Here is a 20751-nt window from a genome sequence, read left to right as displayed (position 1 = left end):
GTGTGTGATAACTACATTAGTCCACAGATTGGTTAGCATTGTTCTGGGTGTAGATAATGGAAAGGCCTACTCTGGGTGGCAGTGCCACCAACCAGAAGGCTTGCAGCATGAATGGAATAAAAGGGAAAGGGAAGCCCAATGCTGCTGCCTGCTGCTTCCTGTCTACCCTGCCATGGACTGTTTCTCTTCTGCCATGCCCCTTTGCCATGCTTTGTTGCCTTGGAGCCAGCTGACAATGAACTGAAACCTCTACAAACTGTGAGTCAAATTAAGTCTTTCCTCCTTTAACTTGTGTTGGGTGCTTTGCCCCAGCAACAAGGAAGTAACTAAGACACAAACCATCACTGTAGTCAAGAGTCAGGAAGTTGTCAGTAGGCCAGGCCCAGGTCACATGTCTACTTTTGAGGGGTAGATGGGGGTAATTTTACCCAAACCAATCAGGATGAGAATAGGGATCACATGGTTTCTCAAGGAAAAGTATCATCAGAAGATTGTGCAATGAAAGTTGAGTAGGCAGAAATAAGCCCATTTGGTGGAGTGCAGTGGATAAGCCCATTGCACTGGAGGATGAGACTGGAAAACCATTGAGAGGAATGAGCCAAGGCAAGAGATAAGGAAGCAGCACTGTATTTGAATGGGGAAGGAGTGTAGGTGGATAAAAGGGGGTGTCTTGCAGCTGGGGTGTCTTGAAGCCATTGAAATGGTTGACAGGGACTTTTCCCCTGTGTTTTGGGCACCAACAAAAATTTTCGTAAGAATGATAAGAAAAATGCTGCTTTGCCAGTTTAGTCAAAATACAAGTGCCTCAAGCTGGTTATGTGTTTTGTTTTTTTTTAGAAATTCTTGTTGCTTTATTATTTGATAAATTGCTAATAAGCTCCCATTAGAAGTTAATTAGACATTACAGCAAGTTGTCTTGGTCTTCTGATCATACACACACACACACACACACACACACACATATATATGCATCTTTTTTCAAGTAAAGAAATGTTTAACAGATGTAAACTATTTATTGAATATTTGCCACCAAATATTGTTAAATACATTATCTTGCAGCATATCGCTTTCAAGTTAAAATGTCAGAAACAAACACCAATATTTACAATTCTTTTAAGAAATGTTATATAATGACACATTAAGGCGTAAATTCTTTTGGCTTATAATTCTTAAAAGAATGATAATAGCAAAAGTGATGCAAAATCTTCAGTGTGAGATTATGATTAAGCCACATTTTACAAAAATACGGTGTAAGATGGCAATAATCCCATTCAACATCCTGGATTAGATCCCTTCAGGAGGGGCTGATAATTTATACTGTCAAACTTTAAAATTTACAGATAAAGGCAGTTTAATACTGCCACTGAGAAGTACATCTCTTAACATATACAACTTTCAGGCCACAGTTTTGAAGGGCTGAAGTATCAAATTGGTTTGATGAATTAGTCGGTTGGCACTTACGAACACATTTATTGCCTTGCCATCTTTAAAATACGTTTTCAGAGTATCACTGAAACTTTTGGAGTACTTTACAAATTCTTTCTTTTGGTGTTCAAGTGCCCTGCGGTTCTGGTATTGGTATTTCTTGAACACATTATTCAAGAAGTTCTTTTATCGCACTAGCTATATCCTTGATTATCTGCAGAAACCTCACTCTGTCATTGATCTCATCTGGGATCTTATTGAGAATTTGTTTAAGTGCTCTTGCCTTTTCATTTAGGTCCTGGAATTCTGGCTCTGGTCATTCAATCATATACTCTTCTACATCATCAGCTGCCATACGAAGAAGAGACTCTGTGAAGTTAACTTCTACACTTTTTTCTTTAGAATTTTCATAATGATTTCTTGTGTAAGATCTGGATTTTCTTTTTCAGCCTTAATGAAAGCGGCTCTCAGTGTCTGAGCTGCAGACAGATTTACTCATTCTAACTCATTAAACACAGGATACATGACTGCATAGAGAGGCATAGAAACCATGGAAGTGGTCTCAGCTTCATTCTTCATCTCTTCCATTGTCATCCTCATTCAAAAGCCAACTACAGTAGAAAAAGCAGTGCTAAAATGCAGAGGAATCTTCATTCACTGCAATATTTCTTCTTTTTTTGTATGATAGAAGAACGGGCACAAAATACACACTTATCAACACTGACTTCACTTCCCACCTTTGGAGCCCTCTTCAACTCCTGGATCAATTCACTCCGGCAACGCCGGAAGGACCCGAGAAGCTGATTATGTGTTGCAGAGAAGCAGACCACACGTGACATTGGCTAAGCAAGTGTTCTTTGCTTTTTGTTCTTGTTTGCTGTTTGCTTGGTTCTGCTATCAAACCATGCCGGTCCAATGTCCTTCATAATTCTTAGCTACTAGTAAAACTAATATAATTAATACTATACCACAGAGGTCCTAGAGCCAGGCATACCAGGAAAGGACTCCCCCACAAACACTGGCCATAGTCTGGCTTCCCTGATTATAAGGGAGTCAGAGAAAGAATGTGAACAAGAAATTGTAAAACTATCCATCAGTTTATTGGGGTCACTGTATTTGAGCTCTTGTTTTTTGATCTGTAAAATGCAGAAGATTGTACTATGTCTGTAAAGTAAAGATAATCATAATAACATTAACGTAACATCTTATTTGGTTCCTTGTAGATCCTCAAAAATGATCTGCTCTACCCTGCCATACACTTGCCAAAGTGACATGGAAAGCAGCCTTGCCTTTTCCTAAAGGAATCTGTTCATTAATCAGTTATACTGTAGCCTGAAATCCTGAAAATAGAGGCAAAATATCCTATCTCTCTGCCACACCTCATTCTTTGGATTTCTTTAAGATTGCCTGATGGCTTGTTTCCTCTGACTTTGTGAGGGGTGAAATAGTTATAGCTCATATTGCCCAGAAATCTGAGGATGTCACTGTTTTGCTCATTTTGATCATCCTGTCCTGCCAGGAATTTGAGAGGTTTAGAGTTTTGACTGTTAAGACAGATTATCGACTTGACTGACTTGAGACCTGCCCAAGTAATTAGTAAAGCACACTTCCGAAAGTAACTGGGTGGTTCATGGAGGCTTGACCTTGGGTCTATATCTGGTCTCTTATACCTTCCTCTCTGGCACTGTCCCCTTACTGTTCTTCCCAACTGCCATCTAAGCATCAGTGCTCCACTACACTCTTCTGCCATGATGTTTCTGCCCTGGAGCCAGCTGACCATGGGTTAAAGCCCTTGAAACCATGAGCCAAATCAAATCTCTCCTCTTTGAAATTGTGGGTATCAGGTATTTTGTTCACCAAGGGGGAAGCTGACTAATATAATAGTGCTTCCATAAGTCAAGTGAAACTTAGAAATCATCTGGTGTAGTTCTCTCCTCCATTTTACAGATAAGACCGAGGCCTTAAAAGCAGAAGGAGTTGGCTCAAGGTCACATAATATCTTAGGAACAGAGTAAGGCATAGACATCAGGGCTGAAAAACCGATGCTCTTTCTACTGCTACACAACTGCTTGTAAACCTTTTTTTTTTTTTTTTTGGTTTTCACCAAATATAATATGCTTCATCAGTTAAACCAACTTCTTTCAACATACGTCTACATAAAGGGCACTCAGAGATGAGGCAAAGGGTTTAAGTGAGTACAGCTCAAAGAAAATACCTGTCCTTCTATTCATTCAATCAGGGCTGATTATATGCAGTGGAAATTGAAAAGGAAGGAGGCCCCCGGGCCTGAGCCACATCTTCATAGCAGACCTCAAAAGTAAGCTTTAGGCATAAATCTATGGAAGACAACAAGAACAGCCAACATATAGTACTCACTATGTACCAGGTCTTTTTTTAAAGTAATAATACATTTCATCCCAACAAGGTTATATGAAGTTGATGTTTTAAGTACATGTTAAAATTGGAGGAAAGACAGCCTCTTTAATAAATGGTGCTAAAAAGCCTGGATTTCAATTTGCCAAAGGTTAAAGTTAGACCCATGTCTTTCACCATGCACTTAAACTAAAATTGAAATGGATTAAAGATCTAAACATTAAAACAGAAACACTAAACCTGCTGGAAGAGAGGTTAGGTAGAACACTTGAAGACACTAGCATAGGAAAAGACTTCATAAACAAATCCTCAATTGCACGTGAACTAGCACAAAGAGTCAACAACTGGGATCTCATCTTATTAAAAAGCTTCTGCACAGAAAGAGAAACCACCAACAGAGTGAATAGACAACCTACAATGTGGGAAAAAATTGTTCACCAGCTGTTCCTCAGACAAGAGACTACTATCTAGAATATATAAAGAACTTAAAAAAAAAGACCCCCCAAATTTAAAGACCCAATCCAAAAACAGGCTTCTGAAATGAACAGACATTTCTCAGACAAAGAAGAAGAATCAGCAAATAAACATATGAAAAAATGTTCAACCTCACTGGTCATTGGAGAGATGCAGATGAAAACAATGCTGAGATTCCATCTCACTCCAGAAAGAATGGCTGCTATCAAGAAATCAACCAACAAATGCTGGCAGGGTTGTAGGGAGAAAGGAACCCCTCTCCATTGTTGGTGGGAGTGTAGACTGGTGCAACCACTCTGTAAATCAGTGTTGAGATTCCTCAAAGAACTAGAATTAGAGGTCTCATTTGACCCAGCTATCCCCCTGCTGGGTATCTTCCCAAAAGATTTTAAAGCATCATTATACCACAGCGATATATGTACACCCATGTTTAAAGTGGCACAGTTTGTAATAGCTAAATCTTGGAAACAGCCCAAATGCCCATCAACTGGTGACTGGATAAAGAAGATGTGGGTTTTTTTTTTTTTAATAAAATGGAGTATTACTCAGCCATAAAGAATGATAAACTAGAGACATTTATAGGTAAATGGATGGACCTTGAGACCATTTTCTTAAGTGAAATAAATAGGACACACATGTGTGAATACCAAATAGTTTCTCTGGTGTGAGAAACTGAAAGTGTAAATGAGGACCAAAATGTATAATAGATAATGTAAAATAAAAAGAAAAGGTCCAAAAGGGAAGGGGAAGTAAGGAGGGGGTAGGGGACAGGAAAGAAAGGGAAGAAAACAATATGAGAACAGAAGGAAAAATGGAAACAAAGTTTTTGTAAATGGGGATGCCAAGGGGTGGAAGTGAAGAAAGGGGAATGGGGAAGAAACAAGAACCAAGATCTATCACGTATAGGTAGAAATTTCCAATGATGAATGTGATCATAATGTAGGCCAAAAATGTACCAAAAAACTTAATAAAAAATTGTACATATGTTAATATGTACAATATGTTAATATGTACATATGTTAATATTGTAAATATGTTAATATTTTAAACAGACAATAGGTGTTGTAAACCTACTTTGACATTATTGTTTTTCTTAATATATCATAAGCTTCAAACAATGAAAGAAGCCTGGGTCTATTGAATTTGGAGAGGCCTGGCCACCACCTTTCATCCATTATCTGTACATCTATACACTTACCCACCCATCTATCCACCCATCTTTCCATCAGTCTATCCAACTTTTCTGGGTTTCTCCCATACAGCAGGTTCTGTTGCTCACGCTAGTGATACAGACATGGTGAGGACACAGTACCTGTATTTAAGTTGTTTACAGTTTGGTAGAAGAGGAATAAGTATTAAGACACCATAAGCACTATTGACTAGTGGCCTAAAGGCAAGGAAAAGGGTGCACCTTACCTAATTTGCTTGATTGTTTTAGAAAGAAGTCTCTAGGACAATTTTAATAATTTCTCAATTTGTCCTGGTTACTTTTCTCATTGCTGAGACAAAAGACTCAGCACCCACAAGTTAAAGGAGGAAAGGTTTATTGTAGCTCACAGTTGGTAGAGGTTTCATTCCATAATTGGCTTGCTCCAAGTCAGGGTGGCATGGCAGAGGGGCATGGCAGAGGAGAAACAGTTTGTGGCAGGCAGGTCAGCAAAAGCAGCAACCAGCAAGTGACCTCAGCAGCCCTCTTTCTGTCTGTTATATTCTATCCAGGCTGCATTCTTTTAGGGCAGGTAGCACTCACATGCAGGGTGTGCCTACCCATTATCCACACCCAGAACTATGCCAAACCAATCAGTGGACAACTTTAGTAATCACGCATCCTTAAGTAAAGCATCAGACACATAACGCCAGCATCACATACTCCAGCTCCAGCCACATCTGAAAAGCTCCACCTATGATAGCATGAGGTTTTGCGGGGACATCTAGACACAAGCCATAACAGGGATATCTCAGAGGAGACCAGGAGAATAGAAGTAGAAGACCCTAGCAAGAACTCTTTAGCTTCTGAAATCATAATACCCTTGGAAATTCTGAGAAAAAAATTGTGTCTTTCTAGATAAATGGATATGTACTTTTGTAAATGTTTTGCCTCTCCAGAGATGAGTTTAAAATCAAAATCCAAACCCACCCTTGCCTCCCAGCCAGGAGCGGTCCAGTGAGGAGCGGAGCAGCTGGGGCATCTGCAGGAGCAACCCTCCCCCCACCCTCCGCCAAATCTGGTCTGCGTCTCTACCTGGATCCACACCGCAGAGGCACAGGGCCTCATAAAGGCCATTGTCCTGAGCTCCAGAAGATACAGAAGAAGTGAACAACAGAAAGAGGGCCTCTCTCAGACATCCTGATGAAAACTGAAGCCCACTGGAAAAGTGAAGAGAATCTCTGCAATAAAGGCACACCAGACCATGGTAGTTGGTAAATTGGAGGGATCATCACCTCCCATTGGAACCTGGACTATCTTTAGGGGAAGGGCAGCTGGAACCTGCAGTAAAGCCTTGCAGAGTTCAACCCTGCAGGAGGACAGGGAGCTCAACATGGGACTTGCAGCCAGAAATTGGCCTGACTCTCACAGGTCTGCCGCTGGCTTGCTGAAACTCATTGACAATCTGCACACTGTGGCCCATGTTGTCTATTGTGACAACAGAGACATGCCCTGAAGGAGGCCCTTCATTTTTATTTTTTCATTTTCAAAATTATTTTTTCTTTAATTTTTAATTTTTATTTTTCATTTTTTTTTCTCTACTCTTTTAAACTTTTTATCTCTTTCTTCTTTTTCCTTTTTTTTTTTTTGGTACCAGGAATCGAACTCGGGTCCTTGTGCTTGGGCAGCAGGCAGCTTCTTTTTCCTTATTACTTTTCTTTCTCTCTTCTCATTCATGCTCTCTTAGTCTTCCACATTGTTCTTCATCTCCCTTTCTGTTACAGGTTCTAGATTTCCTGTTGCTACTAGGTTATTCTGTTCTTCTCTTTTTTCTTTCATTCTGTCTTTTCTTCTTATCTTCAATAGTTTCCTGGAGTTTGCATGATCTTCCCGTATCCTCTGGCCTCCCTTCTAATCTTACCCTAACCTTCTACCAATATCCCTCCCTCCCCAACTCCTTCTAAGTCCCCATCTGAAGGGTAAAGTTGCTATATTGAAGAGTTTATGCAGTAAAAACATATTTTGGGTGGGTCTTCGATTTTGATTTAATTCACATGGTTAATGGTAATAGATTAATAACTACCACAAATTGTCATTTTCTAAACTGTGCATGATACTGTTGTTGTTGCTAATTGTATCACTTTGGCTAAGCTGTTGAGAATGATCTAATGAATTATCCTTCCTGTTATAATGCAAATGAGATTGACCCAGAGTGGTTAGATACTCAACACCTAAAGACCAGCTATATCCGGAAGACATCTCTGAGAAGCAATCATTCCATTAGGGTTCTAAATAGAAGCAACAAAGATGCTTACAATAAGGATTATCGAACTATCAACCCAGGAATTTAACCAAGGACAGTACCAACAACAAAAATAGAAATGAGAAGACATCTAAGCAAGGCACAATCCCAGACTTCTAGTTCACCAGAAGTAAATTCTGGGGGAAATGAGGTGGAAAAATCTGATAATCAACCACCTGGACACCCTGAACTGATAGCATGGGAAGTAACAAAACAGATGAATGAGGCTCTAGAAAAATTTAAAACAGAAATAATTTCCCAGATAACCACAAAGATGGTGAGCAGAATGAAAGACATGATCAGAGACTCTAGAACAGAAACAAATAAAATAGATGAGTTCAGGACCATGATGCAAACAATGAATGTCCAATATAGGAAAGAAATGGAATCCATGAAACAGATTCAGACAGATATCCAGGAGATTAAAACCTCTATCAAAAGTATACACAGCAGACTGAGCCAATCTGAAGATAGGATATCAGATTTAGAAGACAGGATGGCAGTCAGTGACCATGAAAAGAGAGATCTCTTAAAAATAGTAAGGGACCATGAGAAATCAATCCAGCAGCTCCTACATGATGCAAAGAATAATAACAAGACTGATAGGAGTCCACAAAAAAGCAAGAGAAAGTACAAATGACATAAAAAAATTGTTCACAAAATTAATAACAGAAAACTTGAGGCATATAGGACTCCAACTAGCCATGATCAAAAAAAAATCTACACCTAGAAATACAATAATCAAGATCCTGGAAACCCAAGAGAAGACCAAAATACTACAAGCAGTTAGAGAAAAGAAACAAATCACATACAAAGGGAAGCCCATCAGAATCACAGCAGACTTTTCATCACAAACCCTCAAGTCCAGGAGAGACTGGAGTGAGGTATTTCAAGCCCTAAAAGAAAACAACCTCCAACCAAGACTGATGTATCCTGGAAAACTATCTTTCAAAATTCATAGGGATATAAGATACTTCCACGACAAAGAAAACCTGAGAAATTTCATGAATACCAAATCAGCACTCCAAACAATACTAATAAATATCCTAGAAAAACACAATGAAGGTCCCAACTCCATAAGGCCCAACAAAGCAAATCCACCAGACAAGGCAAGAAACTAAAGGGAGAGGAAGAAAAATAAAAAAGAGTCAACAACAGAAAAAAAAAAAAACATGGCAATGATGAGTTAATACATATCAGTTATAACCATCAATGATAATGGCTTCAATTTGCCAATCAAAAGAAACAGACTGGCAGAATGGATTAAGAAGCCAAAACCAACAATATGCTGTATACAAGAAATGCACCTAGTTCAAAAAGAAACTCATAGACTGAAAATAAAAGGATGGAAAAGAGTTCTCCATGTGACAGGAGGCTGGTGAAAAAGCAGGGGTAGCTATCTTATTTGCAGCAAAGTAGATTTCAAACCAAAACTAATGAAGAGAGACAAAGAAGGTCACTACATTCTTGTAAAGGGAACAATCCAAGAGGAAGAGATGACAATCATAAGTATTTATGCACCAAATACTAATGCTCCCAACTAATCAAAACAAATATTAAGGGACATAAAAAACCAAATAAGCACTAATATAATTGTAGTGGGGGAACTCAATACTCCACTGTCACAAATAGACAGATCCTCTAGACAGAAAAATCAACAATGAAATAATAGCACTGAACCAAGCTTTTGAAGAAATGGACTTAATAGATGTCTACAGGGTGTTCTACCCCACAAAATCAGAATATACATTCTTTTTGGCTGCACATGGGACATTCTCCAAAATAGACCACATACTACTGTATAGAACATGTTTAAGTAAATGCAAAGGAATTGAAGTTAACCCGTGTACACTATGAGACCATAGTGCACTTAAACTGCAGATCAATAGCATAAGAAACTGTAAGAACTTCACTAACACATGGAAATTGAATAACACTTTCCTGAACAAAAATGGGTCACAAAGGAAATTAAAGAAGAAATTAGAAAGTTTTACAAATAAATGATAATTCCAATACAACATACAGGAATCTATGGTAAACAATGAAAGCAGTTCTACGAGAGAAATTCATAGCAGTGAGTGCTAACACTAGGAAAACCAGGTGAGCTCAAATAAACAACCTAATGCTGAATCTTAAGCTCCTAGAAAAAGAAGAGCAAGACAAACCCAAAGCTCGTACAAGGGAGGAAATTATAAAGATCAGAGCAGAAATCAATGCAATGGAGACTAAGAGAACAATAAAAGAAATCAATGAATCAAAGAGTTGGTTTTTCAAAAGAATAAATAAAATCGATAAACCCTTAGCCAACCTTATCAAAAAAAGGAAAGGCTCAAATCCATGCAATTAGTAATGAAAAAGGTGAAGTCACAACAGATCCAGCAGAAATCCAGAGGGCCATCAATACCTATTTCAAGAAACTGTACTCTAATAAAATGGAAAACACAGAAGACATTGACAGATTTCTAGATACATATGAATTACCAAAGTTGAACAAAGAAGATATAAAAAGTCTACACACCCCAAATACAATTAGTGAAATTGAAAACATAATTAAAAATTTACCAACAAACAAAAGCCCAGGTCCTGATGGTTCCACTGTTGAATTCTACAATACATTTAGAGAAGAACTACTGCTACTACTCTTTAAACTTTCAATGAAATTGAAAGGGAAGCAATACTTCTGAATTCATTCCTGGAAGCAAGTATTACTTTGATTCAAAAACCAGGGAAAGCCCCAACCAAAAAAGAGAACTATAGGCCAATCTCCCTAATGAACATAGATGCAAAACGTCCTCAGTAAGAAACTGGAAAACAGAATACAGAGGGTCATCAAGAAGCTCATACAACCTGACCAAGTCGGATTTATCCCAGGGATGCAAGGATGGTTCAACATACGTGAATAAATAAATATAACACATTATATTAACAGAGTCAAGGACAAAAACCATATGATCATCTCAATAGATGCAGAAAAAGCATTGAACAAAATTCGACACCCATTAATGATAAAAACCCCTCAAAAATTGGAATAGTTTGTCTTTATCTCAACCTGATAAAGGCTATCTATGAAAAACCAACAGCCAACATTATACTAAATGGTTGAAAACTGAAAACCTTCTCACTAAAATCAGGAACAAGACAAGGATGTCCACTATGACTACTCCTGTTCAATATAGTCTTAGAAACATTAGCCACAGCAATGAGACAAGAGAAAGAAAGAAATTGAATAAAGATAAAAAAGAAGTTAAACTGTCATTATTTGCTGATGATATGATACTCTACATAGAAGACCTAAAAACTTCTGCCAAAAGACTTCTAGGCATAACTGACAGATTCAGTAGAGTAGCTGGATACAAGGTAAACACTCAAAAATCAATAGCCTGCTTGTACACAAATAACACACTCACTGAGAGAGAAATTAGGGAAACAATCCCTTTCACAATTGCATCCAAAAAATTAAATATTTAGGAATCAATCTGAAGAAGGAAGCAAAAGACCTCTACATTGAGAACTACGACACTTTGAAAAAAGAGATTGAAGAGGACATAAGAAAATGGAAAGACATCCCTTTTTCCTGGGTAGGAAGAACCAAAATGGTGAAAATGGCCATACTTCCAAAACTGCTATACAGATTCAATGCAATACCGATTGAAATCCCAATAGTATATTTCACAGAACTAGAGAAACTAATCCAAAAATTCATCTGGAACCTGAAGAGACCTAGAATAGCAAAAGCAATTCTAGGCAACTGAGTCATGGCAGGGGTATCACAATCCCCAACTTGAAACTATACTACAAAGCTACTGCAACACAAACAGCATGGTACTGGGAAAGAAACAGACCTGAGGATCAGTGGAATAGATTACAAGATGCAGAAACAACTCCAGACATACTCAGCTACCTCATCTTTGACAAAGGAGCCAACCATCCTCACTGGAGGAAAGATAGCCTCTTTAATAAATGCTGTTGGAAAAACAGAATTTCAGCTTGCCAAAGATTAAAACTAGACCTCTATCTGTCACCATCCACTAAACTAAAATCGAGGTGGATTAAAGATCTAAATATTAAAACAGAAATGCTAAACTTGCTGGAAGATAAGTTAGGTAAAACTCTCAAAGACATTGGCATAGGAAAAGACTTTATGAACAAATCTTCATTAGCACTTAAACTAGAACAAAGCATCAACAACTGGGATCTCATTTTATTAAAAACTTCTGCACTGCAAGAGAAACCACCAACAGAGCTAGCTAAAAGACAACCTACACTGTGGGAAAAAATTTTTACCAGCTGTTCCTCAGACAAAGGTCTACTATCTGGAATATATCAAAAACTCAAAGAAATCAGACCGCCCAAATATAAAGAGTCAATTAAAAAACGGGCATCTGGAATGAACAGACATTTCTCAGACAAAGAAGTAAAAGCAGCAAGCAAACATATGAAAAATTGTTCAACATCACTGGTCATTTGAGAGATGCAGATGAAAATAACGCTGAGATTCCACCTCAATGCAGAGAGAATGGCTGCTATCAAGAAATCATCCAATAACAAATGCTGGCAGGGTTGTGGGGAGAAAGGAACCCTTCTTCCTTTTTGGGGGGAGTGCAGACTGGTGCAACCACTGTGGAAATCAATATGGAGAGACCTCAAACAACTAGGATTGGAAGTCCCATTTGACCGAGCAATTCCTCTGCTGGGTGTCTTCCCCAAAGATTTAAAAGAATCATACCACAGTGATATATGGTCACTCATGTTTATAGTGGCACATTTTGTAATAGCTAAAACTTGGAAACAGCCCAATTACCCATCAACTGGAGACTGGATAAAGAAGATGCAGATTTTTTTATAAAATGGAGTACTACTCAGCCTTAAAGAATGAGAAACTAGAGACATTTATAGCGAAGTAGAGGCACATTGAGGGCATACTCTTAAGTGAAATAAATAGGACACACATGTGTATATACCGAATAGTTTCTTTGGTGTGAAAAACTAAAAGTGTAAATAAGGATCAAAATGTATAACTGATATTGTGAAATAGGAAGAAAAGGTCTACAGTAATAGGAGATATGGGAGGGGTTGGGGAAAGGAAAGAAGGGAAAAGAAAAATATGAGAAATGGAAAAAAATGGAAACAAAGTCTTTGTAAATAGGGAAGGGTGGAGGGGGTGAAGGGAGAGCCGAGGAATGGGGAAAAAATAAGAACCAAGATACATCATGTAACTGTATAAGGTCCCAATGATGAATGTAACTATATTGTATACCTAAAATGTACCAATAAATAAACTTAATAAAAAAATCAAATCAAATCAAAATCCAACACTCACTAGCTGTAAGACTCTGTTACCTAATTAGTAAAATGGGAGTAACAATAGCACTTGTCTTCCTTCTAGTATAGTTGTGATGATCAAATGCAAAATTGTGTATTAAGCACCACAGAGACTTGGCAATCAATAAGTCAGAGTTCTTTTCCCTCTCCCTAAGTGGAATTTAATTTTCAAAAGCAATAAAATAGCACTGTAGCTAAGAGGGTGAATTGATCTTTTCTTGTTTCATATGGAATCTATTTCTTTCTGCCTCCTGTAGCACACTAGTTAGTCTGTCTAGCCTCATTTTCCCAGTGGCTTTTTATAGTTAAGCCCTTAGATTACTTAGAGCCCCTTAGTGTACCCAAAGAGACCTGATCCCTGCTCAGAGCAGGAAGCAATTTTTTCCCTTGGGGAGATATTCTTCCTCCCTGAAAAACAATACCTTTTCTTGTAGGATTTTTAACCATATTCCAATCTTTAACTCTAACAGCAATGACGTGGGCTGGAGGGGCAGTGTCAGACTTTGAGAAAAATACTAGCCTTCTCCACCTACTTTTAGCTTACCTTCAAATGTCTGTATTAGCTTTTAGAACTGCCAGAAAAAGGTTCCACAAACTAAGTGATACCCTCAGTGATGCAGCTCTCTTAGCTTTTGTTGATTGCTAGCACCCCTTGGCATTCATTGGCCCTTTGATGTGTCATTCCAAGCACTGAAGCCACTGTTACATCCCCTGCTCTGTGCCTCTCTCATTGCCAAATATCCCTCTTTTTTAATACGTACACTTATAGGATTTAAGGCACATCTAGATAATCCAGGATGATCTCATCTCAAGATCCTTAATTTAATTACATCTGCAAAGACAATTTTTCAAATAAGATCACATTCATAGGATCTGGGGGTTAGGAAATGGACATATCTTTTGGGGCTCCACCAATCAGAAATTAAACTTCATTTCTTTAAAACTTAAATTAGATCTGAGGCCTCCTATTTCTACTGAAAAAAAAACCCCAAAACTTATTCAAAGTAAGCTATTATGTATGGGTTTTTCAGTTTCTTTTAAGCAAATACTTAGAACATCCAAGATACTTCCTCACTCCTTTCTTCTTTCCTTGTTCATCCTGAGGGGTTTACACAGGATCCAAATATCTGTGACCTTGTGACCTACTCCCTGTCTTTATTCAGTTTGAATCTTAAACTGGTATCCACTGCCCATGTAATTTATCCTGACTGTTCTTTGTTATGTTGCTGCCTCCACTGCTGAAGTGCCTAGTTCCCCTCTAATATTTATTCTCCTGGACCCTGAAATGGGTTTGCTTCCTTTTCTCTGACTGAAAAGGTTCCCTCCAGCCCACTGGCCTACTTTTAAGCACCACGCCAGAGTCACAGGTACCAGGAGGGTATGTCAGTCGGTATCTTTCTATTCATTCCATACCACCATTGGTGTTGGTAAGATATTGTAGAGTGGAGGTCAGATTTCTCTGTTGGGTCTAAATGTCCCCCCAAAGCCTCATGTGGTCATAGGTGGCTTTTTCAAAGGTAGCTGAATCTAGAGTGTATGATGCTGGGATTAAGGGCGTGTGATTACTAAACCAGTACACTGATTGGTTTGGCACCACTCTAATCCCGGTAGTCTGGATGAGAAAAAAGGGGCAGAAAGACGCTATTAAGTTTCCCTTGTTGTTTTTGCTACCGTGTGGGTGCCAAGAACTGCTTCTCCTCTGTGACGCCCCTCTGCCACTCTGCCTTAGTGCCAGCTGATTATGCACTGAAACCTCTATGAACTGTGAGCTAAATAAACCCTTTCCCCTTTAACTTTGGGTGCTGGGTATGTTGTCTCAGCGAGAGAAAAGTAACAAAGATAGCCTCAGAAATATTCTGATCAAGGGATACCTCTATACTCAGAAAACAAAGAAATAACTAGAGTATCTATGTGGAAAAAGAGGACAGGAACAGCTTATTTAGCCTGCCTCTGGTGTGAGCAAAGAGAGTCTGGGCCATATCCTAACAAGCTAAGTGGAAGAGTCATCACATACTGATCCGAGTTCAGACTTTGAGACACTGATGTGTTTATAGAGATTTCAGCCTTCCAGGATCTATAGCAGCAGAAGAAAATGGCTTGAAGGTCAGCAGATTTGGGGATCTGACCAACTCCATGTAACATCCAGGGGCCCAAATGAGCTTTCTTATTTCCCCAACTATCAATTACAGTTATTTCTTTTATTATCTCCTATTCTTTAATATGCCTATATTAACTCAGATCAGTTATGTTTGCATTTCAAGGAAACTGTTTCCCTGTAAGGTGGAAGTTGATGTAAGGTAATCTTTACATATTCTCTCAGGAGGCTTGATTATTGCTGCCCTCAAAGAATCTCATTATCAAATGTTTTAACAGTGACAGTCCCAGAATGTGGTCTTTCCTGTTAGTTTAGAACTGTGTATCTATTTAAAATAAGGATATATTTCATCTTAGGTCAACAGACAAAGCTTTTAAATCAAATACATATATATGTTTGTAAAAGGATAGCTTTATTTGATACGAGAATCATAATGTTGGACACCTACAGCAAAAGCTGAAAGAAGTTTATGTGCAAAATTCTCCTGATAGCGATTTGGCTATATGCAGAAAATAGTCTTTTAAAAATGTGCTTATGCATATTCTTTATTTCAACAGCACTTTTAGGATTTTATGGTATGCAATAATTAAAGACATATATACAAAGACTGTGCTTCTGCTTAGGATGTAGAAAGATGCAAAAGACTGTTATATCCACTCTAACAATGAAAAAAGATGGAAAATGTATAAGAACATAACATTCCTTCAGCTTATCAGAAATCTAAAAACACAGGGCAACAAAGTAAAATGAAGTCTAGAGTGATCATGTAGGAAGAGAGATACATGATTTGTTTCATCTGTGGCAGAACAGACGGGAATATGAGGGCTGTCATACAAGTAAAGAAAATAATAATTTAAAATTTTAATTAATTCTTAAAGGCCAAGTATGGGTAAGCACACCAGTATGGAATAGCTAAGAACCACAGACACAAGGAGAGCTTGCTCTCACTTACATTGACCTCCACAGGGTGTTCACTAGAAAGATGAAGGAAAAGTAGAGGACAAGGGGAGAACACTGAGATGGCACAATTATGCATGAGGTGATTAGCTGCTGTTGGGGACCAGCACAAAGTCGAACCTGCTTCCCCAGATCTTTCACATCTCTGAAGCAAAAGATTTATGTCAGCAGGGAAATGGCAACAAATTTATTTTTGTTTCTAAACATCAGTAAAAATATATTGCCTTGGGAATAGAGGTTGAAGCAAAAACCTTGTGTCCCTGAAGGATAGGCAGGACTCCATCTCAGACCCAGGATCCTGCAAGGTATATCAAGCAAAGGTACACATGACCTGAGAGAGAGGAAGGGAAGTGCTACACTAGATCAAATACAGAACAAGGCAGAGTTTGGGTGTCATGAGGAAGAGGAGGTATAGACACTGAGCACGCTCTATCCTTGACTCCCAGGTACACAGGGCTTGCCTAAGAGGCAGGTTGGATGAGGACACACACACAAACCCCCTTCTATCCCACACCATGAGGCTAGTATTGAGTGACAAGAAACGGCAGTTTAGTGAGAGTGTGGAGAAAGTAACATCTATAGTACAGATACATAAGGACAGGTAAAAGTTGAGGGAGGTGATGGAAATATTGAGAATAAAAGATGTCAGCACTCTGATCTCATTCAAAGCACAAAGGAATAGCAACCAATCTTTGGAGGAATTTGAAGTCCAGGCCATACTTAAGGTAAAGAGCAACAATCAGATCCAAACTTCATTCAATTCCTGACTAAATTGACTCAACCACTAACAGTAATGGCCTGACAAAAGAGGGGCACTCATTGCCAGACTAAATACTATTTTTCCCCATTTTTAATATCTTCTAGCCATGGTGTCTAGCACTCAACAAAGAATTACAAGAAATAGTAATGTTCCTGTAATAATGAACGTATGGAGAAAGAAATTAGGAAAACAATTCCATTCACGGTAGCTTTAAAAAATTAAATACCTAAGAATCAACCTAACCAAGGAGGTGAAAAAGCTCTATAATGAAAACTACATTACTCTGAAAAAAGAAATTGAAGAGGACCCTAGAAAATGGAGACATCACCTGTTTCTGAGAAGGCAGAACAATTATTGTCAAAATGGCCATATTACCAAAAATGGTATGTAGATTTAATACAATTCCAGTCAAAATGCCAACAGCATTCCTCACAGAATGAGAAAAAATTGTGAAATTTATATGAAAACAGAAGAGTCAAAGTAATCCTGAGTAAAAAGAGCAAAGTCAGGGGACATTACAATCCTGGATTTCAAATTATACTACAAAGCTACAGTAATAAAAACAGCATGGTACTGGCACAAAAACAGGCATGTAGACTGATGGGATAGAAGATAAAGAAACATCCCCACACACCTTTAGCTATCTGATCTTTGACAGTGGGGCTAAAAACAATTGCTGGAGATAAAGAAAGCCTCTTGAACAAAGGTGCTGGGAAAACTGGTTATCCACATGAAGAAGAATGTTGATCTCTCATGCTGTACTAATATCAAATCAAAATGGATCAAAGGCTTAGAAATAAAAACAGAAATGTGAATTTGCTGGAAGAATCAACAAATGGAATCAGATCAAAATGAATAGCTTCAGCACAGCAAAGGAAACAGCCAACAGAAAGAAGAGACAATGTACAGAAGGGGAAAATTTTTTGCCAACCACTCTTCTGATAGAGGACTAATCTCTAGAGTATATAAAGAACCCCCCCCCCAAAATTAGACCCTCCCGCAAATAAAAGACACAATCAAAAATGGGCAATTGAAATAGACACTTCTCAAAACAAGAAGTAATGTGACCAAAAAGTACATGAAAAAATGTTTAGCACCTTTGGCTTAGGATAAATGAAAATCAAAACAAGACTAAGATTCCATCTTATTACAGCAAAAATGGCTATCATCAAGGACTTAAAAAATACTCACAAGGGTGTGGGGAAAAAGGAACCCTTTTAGAAATGTAAATTAATACCATCACTGTGGAAATCAGTATGAAAATTCTTCAAAAAACTAAAAACAGAAATCTCATTTGACCCAGCTATACCTCCCCTAGGTATCTTCCTGAAAGAGTTAAAATCATCATGTTACAATGATACATGCACACCTGTGTTTATAGGAGCAAAATTCACAGTAGCTAAACTATGGAAACAGTTTAGATGTCCATGAACAAATGAATGGATAAAGAAAATGTGGCATATATACCCAATGGAGTGCTTCTCTGCCATAAAGAAGGATAAATTTGGTTCATTTGTAGGAAAATGGATGCATCTTGTGACTACAATATTAAGTGAAATAAATCAGACACAGAGGTTAAATATCCCATGGTTTCTCTGTTATGAGAAACTCAAAATATGAATAAAGAGCATAATAAAGGAGAGGTGGTAGGAAACAGAGTTAGAACATGGAAATTAAGAAGGAGATCTAGAAAAGAGGAGAGAGAGAAAGGTAGAGGAAGAGGAGTATCAAAATATGATACGTATGTACTAATTATCCAAAATAAATGTAGTTATATATCGCAAAAATATATTCCTAAAACAGAAACACTAAAGAAGTTAAAAACATTGTAAGGAGATAACCATCAACACAAACATATTGAGAAGTAGTCCATTCATTGAAATTTGTAGACAAAGGCCTTAAAATAAATATTAACATGTTGTGGGCAGAGGAGTATGATACTAGGTGGAAACCTGGATAGATACAAATAAAATTAAGAGTGCTGGAAATGGTAAAAATTAAAGTAAACATAAAATAGATTATTTCACTTTTTTGGTTACTTTAAAAGTAACTGGTAAGTTCAAGTTCTAATTAACTGCAAAATCACATTCCATGCTGTCTCTACTGAATGCAATTATAAAACCTTAGGGCTGGGGATGTAGCTAAGTGGCGCCGCACCTGCCTGCCAAGTGCAAGATCCTGAGTTCAATCCCTGGTATTAAGAAAAAAAAAAAAGCAAATAAGCAATTATAAAACCTTGATTGGATGTGTGAACTCCTACTTGAGGATTCTGAAAAGCAGATAGTAGCATACAGAGTGAAACAGTGGGCCATAATTCAAAGCATTCCTAAATCATTAGTGAGTTTACTATTTTGTACCTTCTCTACTATCCTTCAGCCTAGACTTCACATAGCCTGAAAACTAGGCAGAGGAATTGGCATAAATAGAAAAAGCTTACTGTACAAACTCCTATTTATTGTTCAAGAAGCAGGAAAATAACTTTTTATTGCTCAGACCAAATGGGGGAAATTGACATTCAAAACTTTTCTCCATTCTCTCACATTCCAACCCCGAAGAAATTCTGTATCCACAGCATAGCAGCAGCGGAAGTGGCAACAGGGGCTGGCAGGAGCCAAAAACTCTCAAGGAAGGGAACTTGCCTCTCAAATCAAAAGAGCTGTGGTTCAAAAGGATGAATTAAATTTGCACTGCAATTTTTCCTCAGTCCTCCTATGACATGGTGCCAAATGTGGGCTCAGTCTTGAGAGGTGCACAGCAGCATGGGTAAATACAGCCTTGGGTACTAAACCTACTAAGCCAGAGGACCAAACAATAGAGGCCCAGGAAGAATATTTGTGAGATCACTCACACACACACACACACACACACACACACACACACACACAGACACACGGAGAGAAAAAGAAATACAATATATATCAGGATCCAAGTCCATAAAGCTGTTCATGACGTCATGTGCAAGTGTGAATTGTACACTAAAAAAAAGGTTGACTTGAAAACCAAGTTAGAGGTAGCTTGTCACTCAGGCCCCAAACTGGCCACTGGGGGGAGCACGCTTGGGCTAGGTACCGACTGCATTTAAAAAGCTTCGAAAATGAAACAAAAATTGGAACCATATACCATAAAAGATTGGAACTTGTGGCCTGAATCTGACAGAGTTGACTGATTATGCAAGCTAAAATATCAACAGTTCTCCGTAAGCAAGCTGTATAATTTTATAATACAGTATTTTAAATGTCCAAAGGTACAACCCCAAACTACTCAGCATACAAAGAATGAAATAGTAAGCTTGCACTGGAAAGGAATAATCACCTGATACTAATGCCATGATAATACAGATGTTGGAATTTTCTGATAAAGTAACTTAAAAATTATCTGTTTAACAATGACAAATGCTGGTGTGGCTGTGATGAAAAAGGAGGCCTCCTTCACTGCTGGTGGGAATGCAAACTAGTACAATCACTATGAAAATCAATATGGAGGTTTTCAGAGAACTGAAATAAGAAATTCCATATGACCCAGATATCTTTCTGCTAAATATCTTCCCCAAAGAGTTTAAGTCACCATACTGTAGTGATACATGCATATCAATGTTTATAGTCGCACAATTCATAATAGCTAAACCCTGGAAACAATCTGTATACCCCTCAACAGATGATTGGATAAAGAAAATGTGGCATCTATATATTATGGAATACTACTCAGCCATAAAGAATGATAAATTTGAGACATTTGTAGGAAAATGGATATACCTGGAAATTATAATGTTGAGTGAAATAAACCAGATACACAAACTTAAGTATCATATAGTATTTCTCATTTGAGTGAGGCTAAGTGCAAACAAAGAAAATGATATAGAATGGATAGAAAGGGACAAGGGGATGGATCTCTTGAAA

The 20751-nt window shown here is 38.0% G+C and overlaps 1 pseudogene; it reads right to left on the bottom strand.

Annotated features, from left to right (window-relative positions):
- Window positions 1-991: 991 nt before the first annotated feature.
- On the bottom strand, window positions 992-2121 carry LOC101725357 (programmed cell death protein 10 pseudogene; annotated as a pseudogene).
- Between the last annotated feature and the right edge of the window lie 18630 nt (window positions 2122-20751).

This window comes from Heterocephalus glaber, unplaced genomic scaffold (assembly GCF_053883595.1).
Source record: "Heterocephalus glaber isolate CG9 unplaced genomic scaffold, H.glaber_assembly_v1.0 deba00001764, whole genome shotgun sequence".
In the NCBI taxonomy this organism is placed as follows: domain Eukaryota; kingdom Metazoa; phylum Chordata; class Mammalia; order Rodentia; family Bathyergidae; genus Heterocephalus; species Heterocephalus glaber.
This window is presented reverse-complemented; position numbering and strand designations above follow the sequence as displayed.